The sequence below is a fragment of the Saccopteryx bilineata genome, chromosome 5, assembly GCF_036850765.1.
Source record: "Saccopteryx bilineata isolate mSacBil1 chromosome 5, mSacBil1_pri_phased_curated, whole genome shotgun sequence".
NCBI classification, from domain to species: Eukaryota; Metazoa; Chordata; class Mammalia; order Chiroptera; family Emballonuridae; genus Saccopteryx; species Saccopteryx bilineata.
The window spans coordinates 77,826,345-77,846,056 of record NC_089494.1 but is presented as its reverse complement, the minus strand read 5'-3'; the positions used below and the strand labels follow the sequence as shown (position 1 = coordinate 77,846,056).

The window sequence follows — 19,712 nt, the reverse complement described above, 5'->3', positions numbered from 1 at the left end:
ACCAAATGTTCCTTTTTCCTTAGCTACATATGCATACATGTAAATACAAAATTAGTACTGAAGTTTCTTATCTATATACAATATTACCTTCACTATTAGTATCATTGCTAATGTAATTTTAATTTTGAATGAAAGGTATTCAAAACCTATAAATAACTATTTTAAAAGCGTTAATTTTTTTAAAAAAACTGAAAAGCCCTATTTTGTACACTAAATTTTTAAATACATGAGATAAAAACTGTATTTAAATCAATTTTAAATCAAAATTGATTTAAGTCATGTAAATTCACTTATTTTTCCTTCAAAGATGTAATCAATATTTTATAACTCCCTATGTAACTATAAATTAATTAAATATATTTATTGCCCAAAATGTCAAAGTTAATATGAATTAAACACTTATGAATTAAAATTTAAACTTTTTATGACTCTTGTGATTAGAACTGCCCTCCTTTAAAAAATCCATGGGGAATAATTTCTACTAAAATTATAGGATACTTATTTGTACTACAATTAAGACTATAATATTATTTCTAAATGTAAGCTAAGCATTGAGATTTACTTTTTTAAAAATTTACATTTAACACGTAAATCAATTTACCACAATTCAGTTTAAATGTCTGCCTTGACACAAGTATGAGAAAATATATTTCTTAAAAATTTTATCATATACTAAGATATGATTTTCTTTTTAATAAATTGTATGACCGTTATAAAAAAGGGTGGAGACCGAATATTAACCCAATATAAATTTTAGCTTTAGTCTCAGTAATGAATGATCTATAAACTTATGATTCCAGGAAATCAGAATCCTGAAATCACTCAACAGTATATTATAAATGTTTAAAATTTGTTTCTATCATATAGTAAATTCTTTTAATAGGATTTAATTCAGCAAATAATATATTCTAATCTTCAATTGTGTACATTTTAAATATTTTAAAGGCAAACTTATTTGAAATGTTATAAATTTTATGCTCTTGAAAAACTGTTTAAAAATACGTTTGAAGATTTAAAAATTAAAAATCAACAAATATTGGGACTAGAAAAACCTCTTAACAGAATGATAAGCTACATTATATTCTTTATCATCCTAAAGATTTTTTACACAATTTTTTAAATGTTTTTTTTCTATTGAGATTTTCATTGTTCTTCTTCATTCCCCCTTCTTATCTGTTCTCCTACCAAGAAGAAAAAGGTAGCAAATAATTAGAAAAAGTACAATACACTTAGGTGGCAATGGGATGATCTGACACCATTTCAGTACCAGTCTGATAGCTGAAACTATCAATTAAAGTTATTAGTACAATAAAAGTAGAATTTAAAATTTTAAAATAATTAAATGGTTCTTTAACACCTTTACTACATTACAAAGAAAATTAAATACAAAGTGGCCTATTTTCTCAATAATTCTTGTCTGATTATCTTCTGCAACAAGATTAAAGAAGTATTTAACTAAATGAGTAAACATTTATTAAATAAAGCACAATATCATGAAAAACCTCATGGTATGAAATACTTAATTTTATAATTAAAAAAACTCTTTAAAAACCTAACAAGATGATTTAATTAATATCTCAGGATATCAAGTATATTAAATATCATTAAACTTTGATGATATAATTTTATTTAGGAGTCAAAACCATCACATTACTGAAGTAGTTTGTGATAAATCATATCTTCTTTTGGTAGTTCTAGATAGGACTAGGTCAAAAAACTCAAGAAACTGACAACTTAAAATCTCTTTCTTTGAGAAATCTTTAAACCTAAAAGTATCTAATTAAGTTCTAACACATACTTTCACTAATTCAAGGAGATAAGACAGAAAACATGAACTTTCATGCAACTGTGATATCCTACACCTTGTATAGTAACACAAAGGTAGCAACAAAGACATTAACAATTGCAGTTCAAGCAGGGAGTGACTGTTCTGTTTCAATTCAATGACACCACTAATGGCTTCTTAGCAGCTCCATGAAATCAACCAGCTGTCAAGTTGATGCATCAGAAGGAACAGTTATGCACTCCCATAAGAAAAAGCAACACATCAGGATGTTTGGCAAAACATCTGCTCCTTTACACTGCAGTTCTATAATAAACATGCAAACAAAGAAATAGGAGAAAGGGCAACAGAATTAAAATTCCAAATCTTATATTCATTATAAATAAATGGCTTTAAAAAATAAAAACAAATTTCTGCCAAGCTGAATACTTTGAGTTATTCTATATCTCTGAAAATGCTAAATATAATTATTCAGATTCTTCTAGAAAGGCAAAACTACATAAAAAAAAAAACTTTACATTTTTAAAATTTAGAGTAAACTATACTCACCAAGTAAAATCATTGTTACATACAAAATTCAAAAATTAACACTAAAATGTTGCTCATTTAATAAGTATTTAGTAAATTATGTCAACAGTAAATTCTAATAAATGTATTTCCAAGACTCAATAATCTAAAAATATTTTTCAGTCGTGTTTGAAAGAGTAAATATGTTATACTTCAACACTAGTTTAACATGAGAACAGTAAACAAACTAGTCCTAGATTTTAAAATATGTACCTACTTCTCTCCAATCATTATATGAATGCAACAGTATTAAGTTCTCATAAATAACCTCCTATTTTTAAAGCATACACTTTCATCTCTAAAAAAAATACCACCAATAAAAGCTTATCATCAGAGGCTTAAAATTATTTTACATTCAACCATTCATTTCAAACATTTGTAAAGCCTTACTTTTTCCTACCTGAAACTTTTAAGTGCCTCAATGTTGTCCAAGTTATTGATTATACATCACAGCCACAGTGTGTACAGTGTTTACAATAAGTGTGAGACATCAAATGTACTTCACTACCATTTCTTAAACTGCTTATCCTCTGTTGCTTGCCATTTATAATCTGCCAAATCTTCTAGTCCTTTGTTGCATGTATAATTTAGAACCATCTGTTCTATGTGCTTTTAACTATTTAAACATTTTTTACCTACCTACAACTCACATAAATGGCAGACATTCAATTCAGTCAAGCTTTCTAGATAGCATTTTACATAAAGCAAATTCCTAGATAAAAAACACAGCAGATAACACCAAAGAAGACTGCTCTACAGGGATAAAAACATACCACATACAAGAAGTTTTTATGCCTTGAACAAACCTTTTCAATGTATTCAGAATTGTTTCTTTTACCGCTTTATTATTTTTTTTAGTTAATTGTAGTCAATGTTTTTCCCCAACCCAGAAGACAAAGAGAATGCAAATTAAATACAGGCAGTTTCATGTCCTTGTTAGAAGTAAATATGCTGACTGCAAATGACTACAGGAGACAGAATTCCACTTTCCCATTCAATTTACAGCGCCTCTTATTTCTATACCAGTGTATCATTAAGTTTGATCATGTGACCAACTGAACTTTGGGGAGGTGAAAAACTATTTTAGATAAGCAAATTTAAACAACACTAGTTTTTATTGTTTACCTTTTCATAATGGCTGACAGAGCTTATTGCTTGAGGTTATAAAATGTATTTTTAAATCAATTCTGCCTTTTAAATACTAATGACATTTTTGCCTATCGTTCGACCTAGTATCTGCTACTGAATTTTAAAAGTATCCGGTATCACCAAGTGTTTTCAACAGTTATGTATTTTCAAAATGTAAACAACTATGTATAAATTGAATATTTGATTTAAAAGGGGGATTTAGGTAATCTAAAATCACTATACCTAAATAAAAACCAAGCTGCTTAAACAATAATCCACAGCAGAGAATGAAGTAAATAATTGAGAATACTGATTAAAACTAACATTTTGAAACCCTTAAGGAATAAAAAGCACATAGACAAAAGCTAGGTGAATATCAAATGATACTGTAAAAGTTCATACCATTTTTCGCACATATTTTCCACCTGTTACCAAAGCACAAAATGTAGAGACGTTGAGGGTTCATTTTAAGAGCACAAACATAAACAGCCCAACTTATTGTTAACCAGCAAGTTACACAATCCTTTAAAACAGGGAAATTATTCAGCGAAAATTTTAACTCTTGGGGCAATTTCTCGATAAAGTTTACATGACGTCACTGAGCCCCTTGAACATTCCCCAAACTTTGAGTCTTATTCAGACACACTTTTTGCCTTTCTAAGGCTTCTTTCCCTTCCTCAAAAATAAAAAAGAAAGAGAGCGAGACTTGGGAATAAAAATTGCCCAAGATGGCGAAACGCTTGTTGTTTAGAGGGCAGAGGGAAAAAAATGGAGGATATTGTAATATACACAAAGGGATAAATTTCAACAACTCGGCCAAGGACTGCAGCTGCTTCTCCCTTTATAAGGAAGCAACACACAAAAGATAAATACACAGAGCGAGAAAAGAGAAAAATCTCTCAAACAGCAGAGACAGCTCTAACTCTCCAAACATTTCCTTCCTTTCCCAAGTCCCAATTCTGGGGTTCGTAGAACTACTTTAAGGGGAGGGGAACCGCGAAAGGGGAATGGGGGCGGGGGGGGGGAGACAAGAGGATTAAAAGAGCGAAGAAGAGTTGAGAGCTGGCGGTTGTTCCAGGGGAAGAACTGCTCCGACAGACATTACTGTAGGAACAGCTATGCTCCTCGAACCTTGTGTGTACCGACATAGACATCTTCCCAGGTATTTTCCCAGTCCCACCTGCGCCCCCCCACTACCATTTTTTGTAAACTCTACAGCTCCAAGCTACATAGGGAAAGAGCCAAAGCGGCCCGAATTGGGGGTAGCAGGCGCAGCTAATCAGTCCAGGAGGAAAGAGGGGGCGGAGGCAAAAAAGGGCAGCAGTAGGCGGACAGGGTGGGGGTGGGGTGGGGGTGGGGGGGATCTTGAAACTACCCCGGCGAGAAGTGGGGGAGCAGCGGGTATTCCCGGGTAGGAACAGCGATCTCAACAGTGCCAGGGATTTTTTACGAAGAAAACTGTCGGCGGCGACCTCCGAGCTGGAAGCCGAAGGAAGGAAGAAAGACGCGAAGCCGGACGGCCGAGCTGGGCGGCCGGCACAAAGGAGGCGGACTCGCGGCGGCAGCGTCTGCCCGCGCCGGAGGCACGGCCCCGCGGCCCTGCTGGACCGAAGTCCCGCACCGGCAGCTAGGAATAAAGTTTACGTTCTCCTGAGAGCGCACCCCCCACCTCCCACCCAGGACCGCGCATCGCCGCGTCCTGCTCCCCCAAACTCCACTCGGGACCCCGAGCACCACCCCAGCCTTGCAGCCAGCACAACAAAGAGACACACCGACCGGCTAGAGTAAACAGCCGCGGCAGGGCGAGCAGGGCGGGCAGGGCGAGCAACCTCGAGACAGCTACTCCGCAGCCTTCCAGCTCGTCGGAGCGTAGTTTGTCTCCTTTTCTGTTTCAAGCAGCTTTATAACATTTGGAATTTTCATTTTCACCCGTACCCCTCACACCCGAGGATTTTTAACTCACCTTTACTTTCGAACTGAGTTGCGGCGGATGGGATTTTTGCCGTCCCCAGATGGTTGAAGGTTACGATTTTTGTTTTTGGAAAGCCCAACACCTCCTTATTCTTACTATTTTTGCAAGTAAAGTATAGAGTTGGAGTGGAGGTGAGATTTGTGATCGGGAAAGCCCTTGACTCCCTCCTTCTCCGTCTTCCGCCTCTCTCTCTCTGATTAGTTCCTATCCAGCAGCAGATTGAAGCAGGAGATGATTCTTCTCAAGGTTTGTTCAGCAGCTTCACTTCTAGGCGAAGGCTTCATGAACCAAGTGACGTCAACCAACAAGGCTTCTCTCTCTCTCCTCTCTCTAACAATGAAAGTTGCTGTTAACAAGGGAAAAAGAGAAAGAATTGTTTATACCATTTCACTTCCAATAATAAATGACCTCTCAGCTCCTAAAGGAGCCAAGGGAGGGAGGGGGTTGCTTCTTCCTCCCAAGAATACTTAGCTTTGAGTTTGCACCGTTCCTGCCCCCAGAAAAAAGTTGAGAAACTTAAATGTTTTGTTTTACTTTTAAAAGTAGAGAGGACAGAAAATAAAGTCGAAAACGTAATTTTTCAGAAACGTAAACTGGAGACTAGAGAGCATAGATTAACCATTTACACCTAAACTTTTTTGTCCGTAAACTCAGAATTCGGTTGAAGTCCACAAGCCAACTAAATTAATATGCGAAGAATTCGAGGATGTTTGGAAATGAAAATAAAATAAAAAGCAGGACGGAAAATGGTCCCAGGATTAAACGCTACTGCCCTAACACGGGCAAGTTAAACTGGCTGTAATGTTTATTCACGGAGTTAAGGATTTAAATGAAACACGTTAAAATAATAAACCGTTTTAAAGTTATAAATTAAAACTGTAAAAGGTAATCTCAATGGAAGGTTTCCTCCCAATTTCTGAGAGATTAAAAAAGGAGGGGGTGGAGAATACCTAATTGTAGGAATGGAACACTTGTAAAAATACAAAGTTAAGACTAGTAGCCCATTGCTCCATCTTTAAACTGTACACGAGGTATGCTATTTGTCTACCCTCAGAGTCTCTTCCAACTTTGTTTTTTACCTTACCCTTTTTCCTAGTTCCAACATCCTGAAAACAATAAAGTTAAACTAATGGTAAAGTACACCGCATTCCCTCTTCCTGCACACATCCATAGCTTCCTAAAAATGATTTTTTTTAAAAGTCTTTACTTTGATAACACATCTGGTAACAGATAATTTTAAATTTTTCATTGAGATAGTGGTTTTCCCCCAGCAACACATTAAAGTCTCAAAGTTCATATAATCAAAAATTGCACAATTTAATTTTCAGGATGAAGAGCGAGAGAAAGGCAAGATTTAGAAAAATAATTTGACCATATAAATTTGTACACATATATGTGGATAAATGTATCTTAAAAGATGCTATTGTTTTATGTTTCCTCTTCAGCCACTGGCTGTGAGTTTAATTGTGCTGGAGGATCTTCATTAGTATTAACACATGGGGAGATTTCACAAAGCTGCTTCATTAAGGAAAAAAAAAAAGAAAGCTTGGCAGACTAGGTCTTTTTGCATGCACTGAGAATGTCAGCCTTACCTCGGTCATTTGTAACATAATAAGTGCAAGTACAATGATTGCAATGCAGGAGCACTGGGGGAAGGGCGGAAATACTGCCTGTCTAGTAGGGATATCTGAATAGAAGGCTGCTCATTACAGAGTAAAATATATGCTAAAAATTAGTGAAGATGATGTCTCAGGAGACTGATGCTAAATAAATTAATGTGCTGATATGTTTTTAATTATTATTTTTGTAGTAGTTTATTTCATTCTCAGGATTCACATTGAGCAGCAAAGCTGTGCTAGCACTTATTGATTTTTTTCCCCTGCCACATTCCCGGAATACAGATTTTAATCATTTCACTACACTACACTCAGTAATTTCATTAAAAACTGGAACCTTCCATCCCAGAAAAGCATTTAATTTCAATGACATACAATTTCTCTCTTAGCAGAAAACTGTCTGTACAGTAAAAGCTGGCCTAAGGTTCAAATGCATAATTTAATCCTGAGTTTTCCATGCTCTGCATTCCTTTGAAGCTATAATTTGAGTAACTACCTAATAACTGTAATAAGGACAATAATTTCCTTTAATATATTATTAACTCATATTTAATTAACTCAGAGGCCAAGCTCTGTACATGTATGACTGGGTCAACAGTTCTACAATTTCTAAATTTACTAATAATGTTCCAGGAGAAAAATATAGATTGAAATATGTGTGAATGCTAGCATTTAGATACTACATCCAAAGTAATATGCAAAAAAGTTCATGCATTTTTAATATAATAATGATCATTACTCAAATAAACAGTACTTTAAAACAATTGAAAATAAGGCCATTCATTGATATTTCTATATAAAAATAAAGTATTATAATAATATTTCAAAAATACATTTCTGACTGTTTGCCTAATCAGTAGCGTAACTTGGAAACATTCACTTTTGAAAGGATTAAAAAAGGCTAGATTCAAGTCTTAGTTTTCATAAAGAATTAATTTTAAAACAAATTTTTTGAAACAAAGTTAAATGACATACTTGAATAACTAAGGATATACCTTTTTATTTAATTGAATTTATTGTGGTGACATTGGTTAATAAAACCTACAGGTTTCAAGTGTGCAGCTCTGTAACACACCATCTGCATACTGTATTGCATGCACTCTCGCAAACCAAAGTCCAGTCTCTGTCCACTGCCACATATCCACCCTTTGCCCTTTTTCACTAGGATATATCTTTTACTTAAATATTTTTAAAAATATACTGCAAAGCATGGTTCAACTTTTGGTTCAAATATTTTGAAATAATAATTGGATTTAAAGATGACACACTGGTTTTCCAAACAACAGATTTCATAAAGATATATAATTTACATTGCCTGGTTTTTGAAGAAGAAACTTATGGGGAAAATATTTGACATAATCAAATTCACTTATTAATTTAAACTTTAGATATATGTCTAAACAGAAAAACTGGTACACATGTAATAAAAGTGATTAACTTAAATAAAAACTTATATTTGAAAATTCCTACAATTCTCCTGAATAATTTTAGACCACAGTTTAAATAATTTTTTAAAGAGTATATGTATGTATAATTTCAAGTTGAAGCCATGTAGGAAGTTCTCTTTCGCTTGGTTAAATGATGAAGTAACTTAAAATAAGAATGTCCTCAAAATGTTGGTATAAAAGATAGAAGTGGTGATAATAAAGAACTTGATTTTAGTGTCTTTAAACTATACTGCTCACAGAAATTAGGGGATATTTTATCGCTTCTTATTCATTTTGAAATATTCTCTAATTTTTGTGAGCAGTATATTTTAAGCCCAAGCCAATTAGTTTAGAGCATCATCCCTATACACCAAGGTAGTGAGTTCTAGCCCCGGTCAGGGCACATATAAGAATCAACCAGTGAATAATACATAAATAAGTGGAACATCAAATTGATATTTCTTTCTCTTTCTCTCTCTCTAAAAGCAATCAATACAATTAAATTTTTTTTAAAATATATTTTATTATCATTGAAGGCTATTTATATAGTTTGGAAAATATTGTTGGAACATGCTCAAAGATGAAATGCAGATAAATGGAAATCAATTAACAAAATAACTGGTGAAAAAAAGTCATATAGATATTTAAAATTCATAAGATGAATTCCTATATTTCAATAAAATAAAAGGTTCAATTTTTTTTTTTTTTTTACAGAGGCAGAGATAGACAGGGACAGACAGACAGGAACGGAGAGAGATGAGAAGCATCAATCATTAATTTCTCGTTGCGCATTGCTACTTCTTAGTTGTTCATTGATTGCTTTCTCATATATGCCTTGACCGTGGGCCTTTAGCAGACCGAGTAACCCATTGCTGAAGCCAGTGACCTTAGGTCCAAGCCAGTGAGCTTTTTGCTCAAACCAGATGAGCCCGCGCTCAAGCTGGTGACCTTGGGGTCTCAAACCTGGATTCTTCCGCATCCCAGTCCGACGCTCTATCCACTGCGCCACCGCCTGGTCAGGCAAAAGGTTCAATTTTTATACTAAAATTTATCTATAATAATTGGTGTTATTTGGTAATTCAAATATATTAATTTTCTAATTTAATCTATACTTTTAAAACTGACTTAAAAAAATAATGGTGCACCAGAAATTTAAAACTGGATTGATTACTCCAATATTTGATACCCTCTTACTAAGAAGTTGTGCTTAATTATTTTTTAATATGATTCCCTTTTTTCACGTTATCACATTTGATTCAGAGATTACAACATAGTCATAGAGTTGAGGGGGAAAAAAAGAAAATAATTACTATACTGTAGTTGTAAAACAGCTTGGCTCCCATAGCACTTAGTCTTCTGCCTAAGGTCATCCCCTAAATTAGTGCTTCATTATGTAGAGAATTATAAAAGAAATAAACCGATTTTTTCTAACATTACTGGTAATTATATCTATATGTGATATATACTTATCCCGTGGTCTATAGGCGCACTATAGACACAATTGTTGCATTTTCTTCTTTAAAGCAGCATTCATTTTTAAGACCAAGACAGAACTCCATAAATAAGTAGATGTAGAGGTAAAGATGGATATCTCACTTACTACTATAGATATTGCACATGGCTCTTCAAAAAGTCTAGGAAGGCTGACTATAGAAAAGCCCAACGAATGAGAGATCTAAATAAAAGAACAAGCTGGCCACTGTCATGTCTTATTTCTGTTTCATCAGTAGAGACTAATGAAGCTTTATTTGTTTTCATTCACTGAACAAACATTTGAGTGCTTGCTATATGCTATGCACTCTTGTAGCGGCTGGAAAAACATGAAAAGCTCCCATTCTGGTTGATGTTGAAAGTGTGAAATTCCTGGGAGATTAGAGACTCACATAAATCATACAGATACAAATAAAGTTTTGCTGGAATAAAGAGGATGGGGCAACTAATTCTGACTGGGAATCTAAAAAGAAAAGCTTTATCAAAGAGATGCCATTTGAACTGCATTTCAAATACTGAGAGATTACCAGGCAAAAGGAGGAGGGGTTGGATTCTAAGTGAAAGAAAACAGTAAGTTTAAATACAAAGTGCTACTAGGTCCAGTATCTATCCACTTGTGAGAAAATCAGTACAACAGTAATACTCAGTATGAAGTGTGGAATAATAAGGATTAAGGAGGAAAAGGAGGCTGGAGGCTGGGACCTGAGAATGATAAGCCTGATATACCATTGATGGTAAGGTGGTTGAATTGATCCTGAGAGCCAACTAAGGTCAACAAAGGAGTTTTTAAGAAACAATAACTGAAGATAGTGCAGATGCTAGTAGTATGAAGAGACTGCTTTAGAGTCCATAAGATAGTAAAAGACAATGGCCTTGGAGGTTTAAAGCCAGATATTTTTGAGGTAAAATGTGGATTTTACCTCAAAAGAGGAGATTTCTGGCTTAGGGAATTGGGTAATACTAAGGGCATTAGGTAAGGTACAGGATACATAAGGGAAAACAAGTCATAAGGTAGTCTGGAATTAGAACTTGAATTTATGCTTTATAGGTCATTTTATGGAATCATCAGAATCAACTGAAGAACTTTTCAAAATGTGCATACCCAGACCTAATATCCAGAGATTCAGTTGTCTGGGGTGGGACTTAGTTGTTGTTCTTTTTTTTTTCTCTACTCTGCTTTTGTTAACACTTCTGATTAAGAACACTATTCTAAGTACAACCTAATTATAAAACTCTTTTGGAATTTAAAAACAAGAAAAGGCCAGAAAACCCTGAAAAAGATGAGCTTTGGAAATGGTGGGTGTTTGTCATATCGAGTATTAAAATATGCTATAAAGACTTTATAATTTAACAGTTAGTATTGGCTTATGAAAAAAGACCAACAGACACAATAAAACATTGAGAAATTGACCCAAGCATTTGTGGAAATTTCACATAGATAAAAGCAAAATTTCAAAGGAGTAAGGAAGAGATGAACTTTTTAATACGTAGTGGGATAACTGGGTAGTCATGAGAAAATTATGAATTTGAATAGTTCCAAGAATAAATTTCAAAAAGAGCAGATATTCCCGGCCAGGGCACACAGGAGAAGTGCCCATTTGCTTCTCCACCCCTCCGCCACGCTTTCCTCTCTGTCTCTCACTTCCCCTCCCGCAGCTAAGGCTCCATTGGAGCAAAGATGGCCCGGGCGCTGGGGATGGCTCTGTGGCCTCTGCCTCAGGCGCTAGAGTGGCTCTGGTCGCAACATGGCAACGCCCTGGAGGGGCAGAGCATCGCCCCCCTTGTGGGCAGAGCATCGCCCCATGGTGGGCGTGCCGGGTGGATCCCGGTCGGGCGCATGCGGGAGTCTGTCTGACTGTCTCTCCCTGTTTCCAGCTTCAGAAAAATGGAAAAAAAAAAAAAAAAAAAAAAAAAAAAAAAAAAAAAAGCAGATATTTAAATATAAAAATTTGAATAATGCAAATTTTAGGAGAAATTATAGTTCAATATCTATAATCGGAGAGTAGGGAATATTTTTCTAGCAGTGGTCAAAACTAGATACAATAAAGTGGAATATTGGTAAATCTCAATAGAAAATAAAACTTTTGTATGGCAATAAAATAACATAAAACATACCATAGGCAAAGTATAAAGTCAAATGAGAAACTGAAATATTTTTGTAACTTATTTAGGAGACAATTTAATAACCTTATATATAAAGAGTATCTTCAAATGAATAAAAACAACACCCTGACCAAAAAAAATGGCGAGAGATGAACAGATATTTTACAGAAAAAGAAATGCAAATGCCTTTTAAATAGAAACAACCTCTATCTTGCTCATAAGAGAAATGCAGTGAGATTAAGAATCACTGAACTACTATTTCTCACCCAACAAACTGGCAAAAATCCAAGTTTCACAACCCAGCCTGTCTTAAGGGGCTTATGGGGAAAATAATACTCTCAAAGATTGCTTGTTGGAATGAAAAATAGAAAACCCCAGCAAGAGAGAATGTGACCACCAGACCAGGTGGTGGTGCAGTGTATGGAGTGCTAGACTGGGATGCAGAGGACCCAGGTTCGAAGCCCCAAGGTTGCCAGCTTGAGCATAGGCTCATTCAGCTCAAGTGTGGGCTTACCAGCTTGAGTGCAGGGTTGGTTGCTGGCTTGAGTGTGGGAGCTTGAGCGTGGGATCATAGAGATGACCCAATGGTTGCTAGCTTGAGCCCAAAGGTTGCTGGTTTCAGCCCAAAGATTGCTGGCTTGAAGTCCAAGGTCGTTGGCTTGAGCAAGGGGTCACTCACTCTGCCAGAGCCCGCCCCCTTCCCCAGTCAAGGCACACATGAGAAAGCAATCACTCAACAACTAAGGAGCTACAACGAAGAACTGATGCTTCTCATCTCTCCCATCCTGACTGTCCCTGTCTATTCCTCTGTCTCTGTTTCTGTGTGTGTGTGTGTCTCTTTCACACACAAAAAAAGAGAGAATGTGACTGTATCTAGCAGTTACATATGCATTTATTTTTCAACTAGAAAGTCCCACTTCCAAGAATCTGACCAACACTAAAAAGCATATAAAATAGGAATGTAAGAAGTTAATCATTGAAGCATTATTTGTTATAACAAAAGTCTGGAAATAACCCAGTGTCCTTTATAGGGAAATAGTTAAATTAATTATGATACATGTACACAGTTGAGTACTATGCAATTTTTAACAAGGAATAAAGAATGTACCAGTAATATAAAATATTTCACAGTCAAGTGCAGTATATATTGTTTTTTTAAATTTGTGTTTACATGGATTTAAGTGTCCCATTCAGTAACACCCTCACCCCCACCCGTGTCCCTCATTATACCCCTTTTGCCCCCCTCCCCGCCTTCCCGCTAGGATTTGCTGCCCTGTTATCTGTATCTATCATTTCATTAATCTCTTTATCTTTTCTGATCCCATTCCATTCCCTCATCCCCCTTCTCTCTGACAACTGTCCCTCTGGTCCCTATGACCCCACCTCTGCCTCTATTCTGTTCCTCGGTTCACTTTGTTCATTAGATTCCACATACAAGTGAGATCATATGAAATTTTTCTTTCTCTGCCTGGCTTGTTTCACTTAGCATAATAATCTCTAGGTCCATCCATGCTGTCACAAAAGGTAAGATTCCCTTCTTTTCCATGACCCCATAGTATTCCATTGTGCATATGTACCGCAGCTTTTTAATCCACTAATCTACTGACGGACACTTAGGATGTTTCCAGATCTTGTCTATTGTAAACAATGCTGCAATAAGCACGGGGGTGCATATCTTCTTTTGAATCAGTGATTTGGTATTCCTAGGATATACAGTATTCCCATAAGTGGAATAACTGAGTCAAAAGGCAGTTCTATTTTTAATCTTTTTTTTTTTTTAAGTTTTATTTATTCATTTTAGAGAGGAGAGAGAGAGAGACAGAAGGGGGAAGGAGCAGGAAGCATCAACTCCCATATGTGCCTTGACCAGGCAAGCCCAGGGTCTCGAACTGGCAACCTCAGTGTTCCAGGTTGACACTTTATCCACTGCGCCACCACAGGCCAGGCTATTTTTAATCTTTTGAGGAAATGTCATACTGTTTTCCATAGTCTGCATCCAGCAGTGCAGGAGGGTTCCTTTTTCTCCACACCCTCGCCAACACTTGTTGTGTGTTGATTTGTTAATGAGCGCCATTTTGACAGATGTGAGGTGATATCTCATTGTGGTTTTAATTTGCATATGCCTACTGGCCATCTGTATGTGCTATTTGCCCATTTTTTAATTGGGTTGTTTACCTTCCTGGTGTTGAGTTTTAGAACTTCTTTATAAATTTTGGTTATTAACCCCTTATCAGACATATTGGCAAATATGTTCTCTCATTGTGTGGGTTGTCTTTTATTTTGTTCATGGTGTCTTTTGCTGTGCAGAAGCTTTTTAGTTTGATGTAGTCCCATTTGTTTATTTTGTCCTTTATTTCACTTGTGCATGGAGATAAATTGGCAAAAATATTGCTACCAAGAGATATCGGAGAGTTTACTGCCTACGTTTTCTTCCAAGATGTTTATGGTTTCTCGACTTACATTTAAGTCTTTTACCCATTTGAGTTTATTTCTGTGAATGGTGTAAGTTGGTGGTCTAGTTTCATTTTTTTGCATGTACCTGTCCAATTTTCCCAACACCATTTATTAAAGAGGCTGTCTTTACTCCATTGTATGCTCTTACTTCCTTTGTCAAATACCAATTGACATAAAGGTATTTCTGGGTTTTCTATTTTGTTCCATTGATCTGTATGCCTGTTCTTATGCCAATTCCAAGCTGTTTTGATTACAATGGCCTTGTAGTATAATCTGATATCAGGAAATGTGATACCTCTCACTTTATTCTAAGTGCAATGTATATTGTTAAAGAAAAATAAAGAAAGGTGGATTCTGTGGAAGCGCAGTGGATAAGGAGTAAACTGGGAATTGCTGAGGTTGCTGGTTCAAAGCCCTGGGCTTGGCCAGTCAAAGCACATACAAGAAGCAACTATGAGTTAATACTTTCTGCTCCCCTCCCCCCATTCCACCTTTCTCTCTCTAAAATCAATAAAATAAAAATAAAAAAAACACAAGGTGGATAAAGCATCAATAGTATGCTATCATTCATCTTTATACTTGCTTCATTTTTAAAAATGTTTATTTTATTGATTTTAGAGAGAGGAAGCGAGAGAGAGACAGGAACATTGATCTGTTTCTTGTATGGGCCCTCACTGTACCTGCAACCTCTGTACTTCTGGATGATGCTCTAACCAAGTGAGATATCTGGCCAGGACATCTAATTTTTTAATCAAAGGAAAAGTCAAAACCTTAAAAAATAATTACCTATAAAGAAGGGAACAAGGTAGTAAAGAGAATAGTAGGGAAAAAAGAATAGTATGAAGATTTCTCATAAAACATTTTTTGTGGATATAATTTTGAAACCATATAAAATAATTTACATAATTATAAATTGCTTTTAATTTTAAAAGTGATGCCATCAAAATCAAAGCTAAATAAAATAAGTTAATTGTATATAGAGTTGGTGGCATAACACACACACAAAAATATTCCAAGTATTATTTAACACAATAATTTTTAAAAGAACACACAAAATAGTATATAACTTCTAGAAAAAAAAATTTAAAGCAGCAACAACAAAACAGGAACTTAAAATTGTTATCACCAACCAAATATTTTTGGTGTTAATTGGTGGTGGGGTAATATTGTTGCATGCATAGTCTAAGAAAAAGCAAATAAGTTGGTATTTTGGAAAAAAAAATTTTGGTATGGGACAAAAAAGAAACATAAAATCAATGGGTTACATAAAAACTCTGTGATCCTGAATTTAAATTGGATATAATAAAATGAACTCATTACATTTATACTTAAAAATACGTATTTCTTAATTTAGCCAACTGTAAATGCCAAAAAAGGGGGGGGCAGCACAGTAGCAAGAAGCAGACACCTGTGTACCCAGATTATGGTCTCTAAACACCATTTCCCCCTGAGAAGAATTCTTTGAATAAAAAGTTGAGTCTAGGTATGTCCAAATAAGCCTAGAATACCCTATCATACCATTAAGCATAAAAACTATTAAAGATTATTGGGAGAGCCAATTTGAAGAGGCTAACTCAAAATGGCCCCCACTAATCAAAGATGAATAATTACAATTGGTTGAAACAATAGCCCAAGCCAGGTAGCTCGGTTAGAGCATTGTCCCAATACACCAAGACTGCGGGTTTGACCCCAGGTCAGGGCACATACAAGAATCAACCACTGGCCTGACCTGTGGTGGCACAGTGGATAAAGTATCAACCTGGAATGCTGAGGTCACTGGTTTGAAACCCCAGGCTTGCCTGTTCAAGGCACATATGGGAGTTGATGCTTCCTGCTTCTCCCCCTGTTCTCTCTCTTTCCTCTCTCTCTCTTTCTCTCCTCTCTCTTTCTAATAAAAATGAATAAATAAATAAAAAACAAAAAAAAATAGAACCAATGAATGCATTTTTGGGTGGACACAAGTTACTTGATGTTTCTCTCTCTAAAATCAATTGATAGTTTTTAAAAAAAGAAACAATAAATATATTTTAATATATATAAGTTCATAATGGTATGTAAAATATTTACTATTTACCTTTGAAGAATACTAGGAAACTAACTTATTTTGAAAATTGGTAAACAAAGGAAACTAAGAACTTATTCAACATTTCCTATCAAATGTACCTTAAGGAAACTAATTTGAAATTATGTTTGTATGTATGTATATATGTGTGTGTATTATATGTAGTATATATGTATATACACACACACACACACATATATATATCTCTTAAGATTTTGACTTAAGATTTCATTTTTTTAAAAAGTTTAAAAATGATACTGGTCTGTACTAACAAAGCATACAATTTATCTGTGACGTTCAAGGCAGACAAAACAGAATATGATATCCTTCTCCTTATCTGGTAAATAAGAAACTTACCAATTCATTAAGATGAACTTAAAACATTAGAGTAACACATCAAAGTTTTTTGAAGTAATTTTATAGCAAATGTATAGTAATCATCTTTATGGTCTTTTGCATAGCAATCCTCCAAGAAAACCAGGGGCAATAACAATTAATATAATTAAGTTGACTGAATTAACTTGAGTAATAGACTGTTGCCCACCCAAGTCAGTCTTATAAGGCCATGTAGATTATACACAGCACCTCTCCATGGGCACTAATGTGCTGAATACAGGTCATGCCACTGCTGACCGTCAAAAGTTAAATTTTCAAGAATTTAATAAGCTAGTTGTTAAACAGTCATTACTATAAATAAATATTTTACATTTAAATAAATTGTATTAAAAACAAATACTCAAAACTCATCATACATTTTATTATGCTTTATTGTCATCTGTGCTCTTACAGCTTATGTCCATTGTAGTATAGCAAAAATAAAAAAACTATACAGTAGATGCTACTGCCCATTGCTTCCCAACACTGTGACCGGTGATGTCACATTGGCAGCTTGAAAGACTATGATGGGAATGTTTACATATTAGAAATCAGCAAGCACTACACATCAGGGCATAACTTAATTTTTTTTATAGTCTAGACTTAAAAAAAGTGAAGGAAGCCTGACCTATGATGGCGCAGTGGATAAAACATTGACCTGAAGCATGGAGATCACCGTTTCAAAACCCTATAGAGAAGCAACAATTGAGAGTTGAGGCTTCCCACTCCTCTCCCCCTTCTTTCTCTCTATATCCTTTCACTGAAAACCAATAAATAAAATCTTTAAAAAAAATTTTTAAGGGCCTGACCTGTGGTGGCTCAGTGGATAAAGCGTCAACCTGGAAATGCTGAGGTTGCCAGTTCAAAACCTTGGGCTTGCCTGGTCAAGGCACATATGGGAGTTGATGCTTCTTGCTCCTCCCCCTACTCTCTCTCTCTCTCTCTCTCTCTCCCCTATAATGAATAAATAAATGAATAAATAAAAAAAAAATTTTTAAGTGAAGGAAAAAAATGTTAATGCAAATTGAAATAGCACAAAAAACGGGGAAAGAAAAATCTTCCAATTTTTGAAAACTAGTAACAACTTAGCAAGAAATCACTCACATCAATGATGAAAAAGTGAAGTCATTTCATTTTCATTTATTTATTTACTTAAACAAAAATATCAATGAACACTTATGTCAGAACTACATTCTTCAACAATTGTAAGTGCAAGTTGGCTACGGACAGAGCTAGAGACACAAGAGTTTGGTTAAAATCACTTAGAGCATTCTGTGAGAATCAATTTTCTATAGAGATTTTAGAAAAAAGTTTGCATATTTTATTATTTTGTAAATTGTGTAAACACACACACACACACACACATGCACATACATTTTTATTCTCAGAAAGATATTTACCAGTACACCTCTGTTGGGGAAAATCAAAATCACTAGCCCTTGAAGAGTGCACAGTCCAATTTAGAGACATTAACACCCCCCAAAATCTGAAACAAGGAGATAAATACTCTAATAGAGGTATTTAAAGTAAAATGATGCACATTAGGAATGATTATTTTTTCTGAGTGTAGACTGGGGAAGGAGTATGTATATACTAATTTGTTAAAAGCTCCATGTCATAGAAATTAGGCCTTCTTTGCATTATAGTTTGTCCTGATATATTATTTTCAGCATTAAACTTTGTAATAATTTAACCCTACAGGATAGTTTCAAGCTATTCAAGGTACTGCTCCATACCATTTGGAGAAGTCCTTGGATATCACAGAAATGTTATTTTTTAGGGTCATGAAGAAAAATTTTTAACTCATATTTGATTTCAAAAATTCAAGTGATTACCTTCCCTCTTGACAGTCATTTTTCAAGTTGAAAGACAAGAGTTTTAATTTCAGTGCTCATTTGTTTTTACAGCATTCTAAAAAATTTACACTCAAGAACCAAAATCCAATCAGAAGCACAATTTTCACAAATTTCTTTAAAAACTGAATCAAGATCAGAGTCCATATTGTTTATAGATGATTGTGCTCTGGGAATAATGCAGTTGTAGAAATAATATTCAAGTGTCATCACTTTAGTATAGTAATGTCGTTCCTTGTACTCTTGTCAATACTGAGTCCAACATCCCTTTTCCAGAAAAATTTTTGGTTCACAATATAATTACAAACCAATTTAAAAAATTTCTTCCCCTTTAACATTGGTTTTTAGTGATTACAACAACAACAAGAAGTTGTCAAGTGCCCCTCTCATAAATGAACTACACACAGTTTAAAAGTTTTGTAGTACTCTTCACATTATTATTTTTAAAGGTGAGAGGAGGACTCCCACATGCACCCCGACCGGGATCCACCTGGCAACCCCATCTAGGGCCAATGCTCCAGTACTGAGCTATTGTTAATTCCTGAGGGTGGTGCGCTCCAACCGAGCTATCCCCAGCACCTGTGGCCATGCTGGAACCATCACGTCACTATCTGTGGGAGAGGCAGAGGGAGAGAAGGTGGTGGTGGGGGGAAACAGGTGGTCACTTCTTCGGTGTGCCCAAACCAGGAATCGAACCCAGACGTCCATACACAGGCTGGTGCTTTATCCACTAAGCCACCGACCAGGGCCTATTCACATAACTTTTATCCATCTGAGAAGCCAAATATCTATTAGTATGTACATGTTCAAGTAACTATACTTTCCATATATTGTATATAATTGATATCATAGTGCCCAAAGTATCACATTAAAGGAATTTT

General features: G+C 35.2%; 2 protein-coding genes across 4 annotated transcripts in view; one reads left to right on the top strand and one right to left on the bottom strand.

The window, feature by feature from the left end:
• BAZ2B (bromodomain adjacent to zinc finger domain 2B) overlaps nt 1-19,712 on the bottom strand; it is a 452,863-nt gene that overhangs the window by 328,711 nt on the left and 104,440 nt on the right. Inside the window, exon 2 of one of the 3 annotated variants that reach the window (XM_066279494.1) lies at nt 5,442-5,796. The gene's annotated coding sequence lies outside the window, so the exon portion shown is untranslated. Of the gene's footprint in view, nt 1-5,254; nt 5,418-5,441; nt 6,267-19,712 lie in introns of those variants that run through there. The other 2 variants (XM_066279495.1, XM_066279497.1) reach the window with 2 other exon arrangements.
• MARCHF7 (membrane associated ring-CH-type finger 7) overlaps nt 4,528-19,712 on the top strand; it is a 180,271-nt gene continuing 165,086 nt past the window's right edge. The window contains exon 1 of the mRNA XM_066279520.1: nt 4,528-4,640. The gene's annotated coding sequence lies outside the window, so the exon portion shown is untranslated. The remainder of the gene's footprint in view (nt 4,641-19,712) is intronic.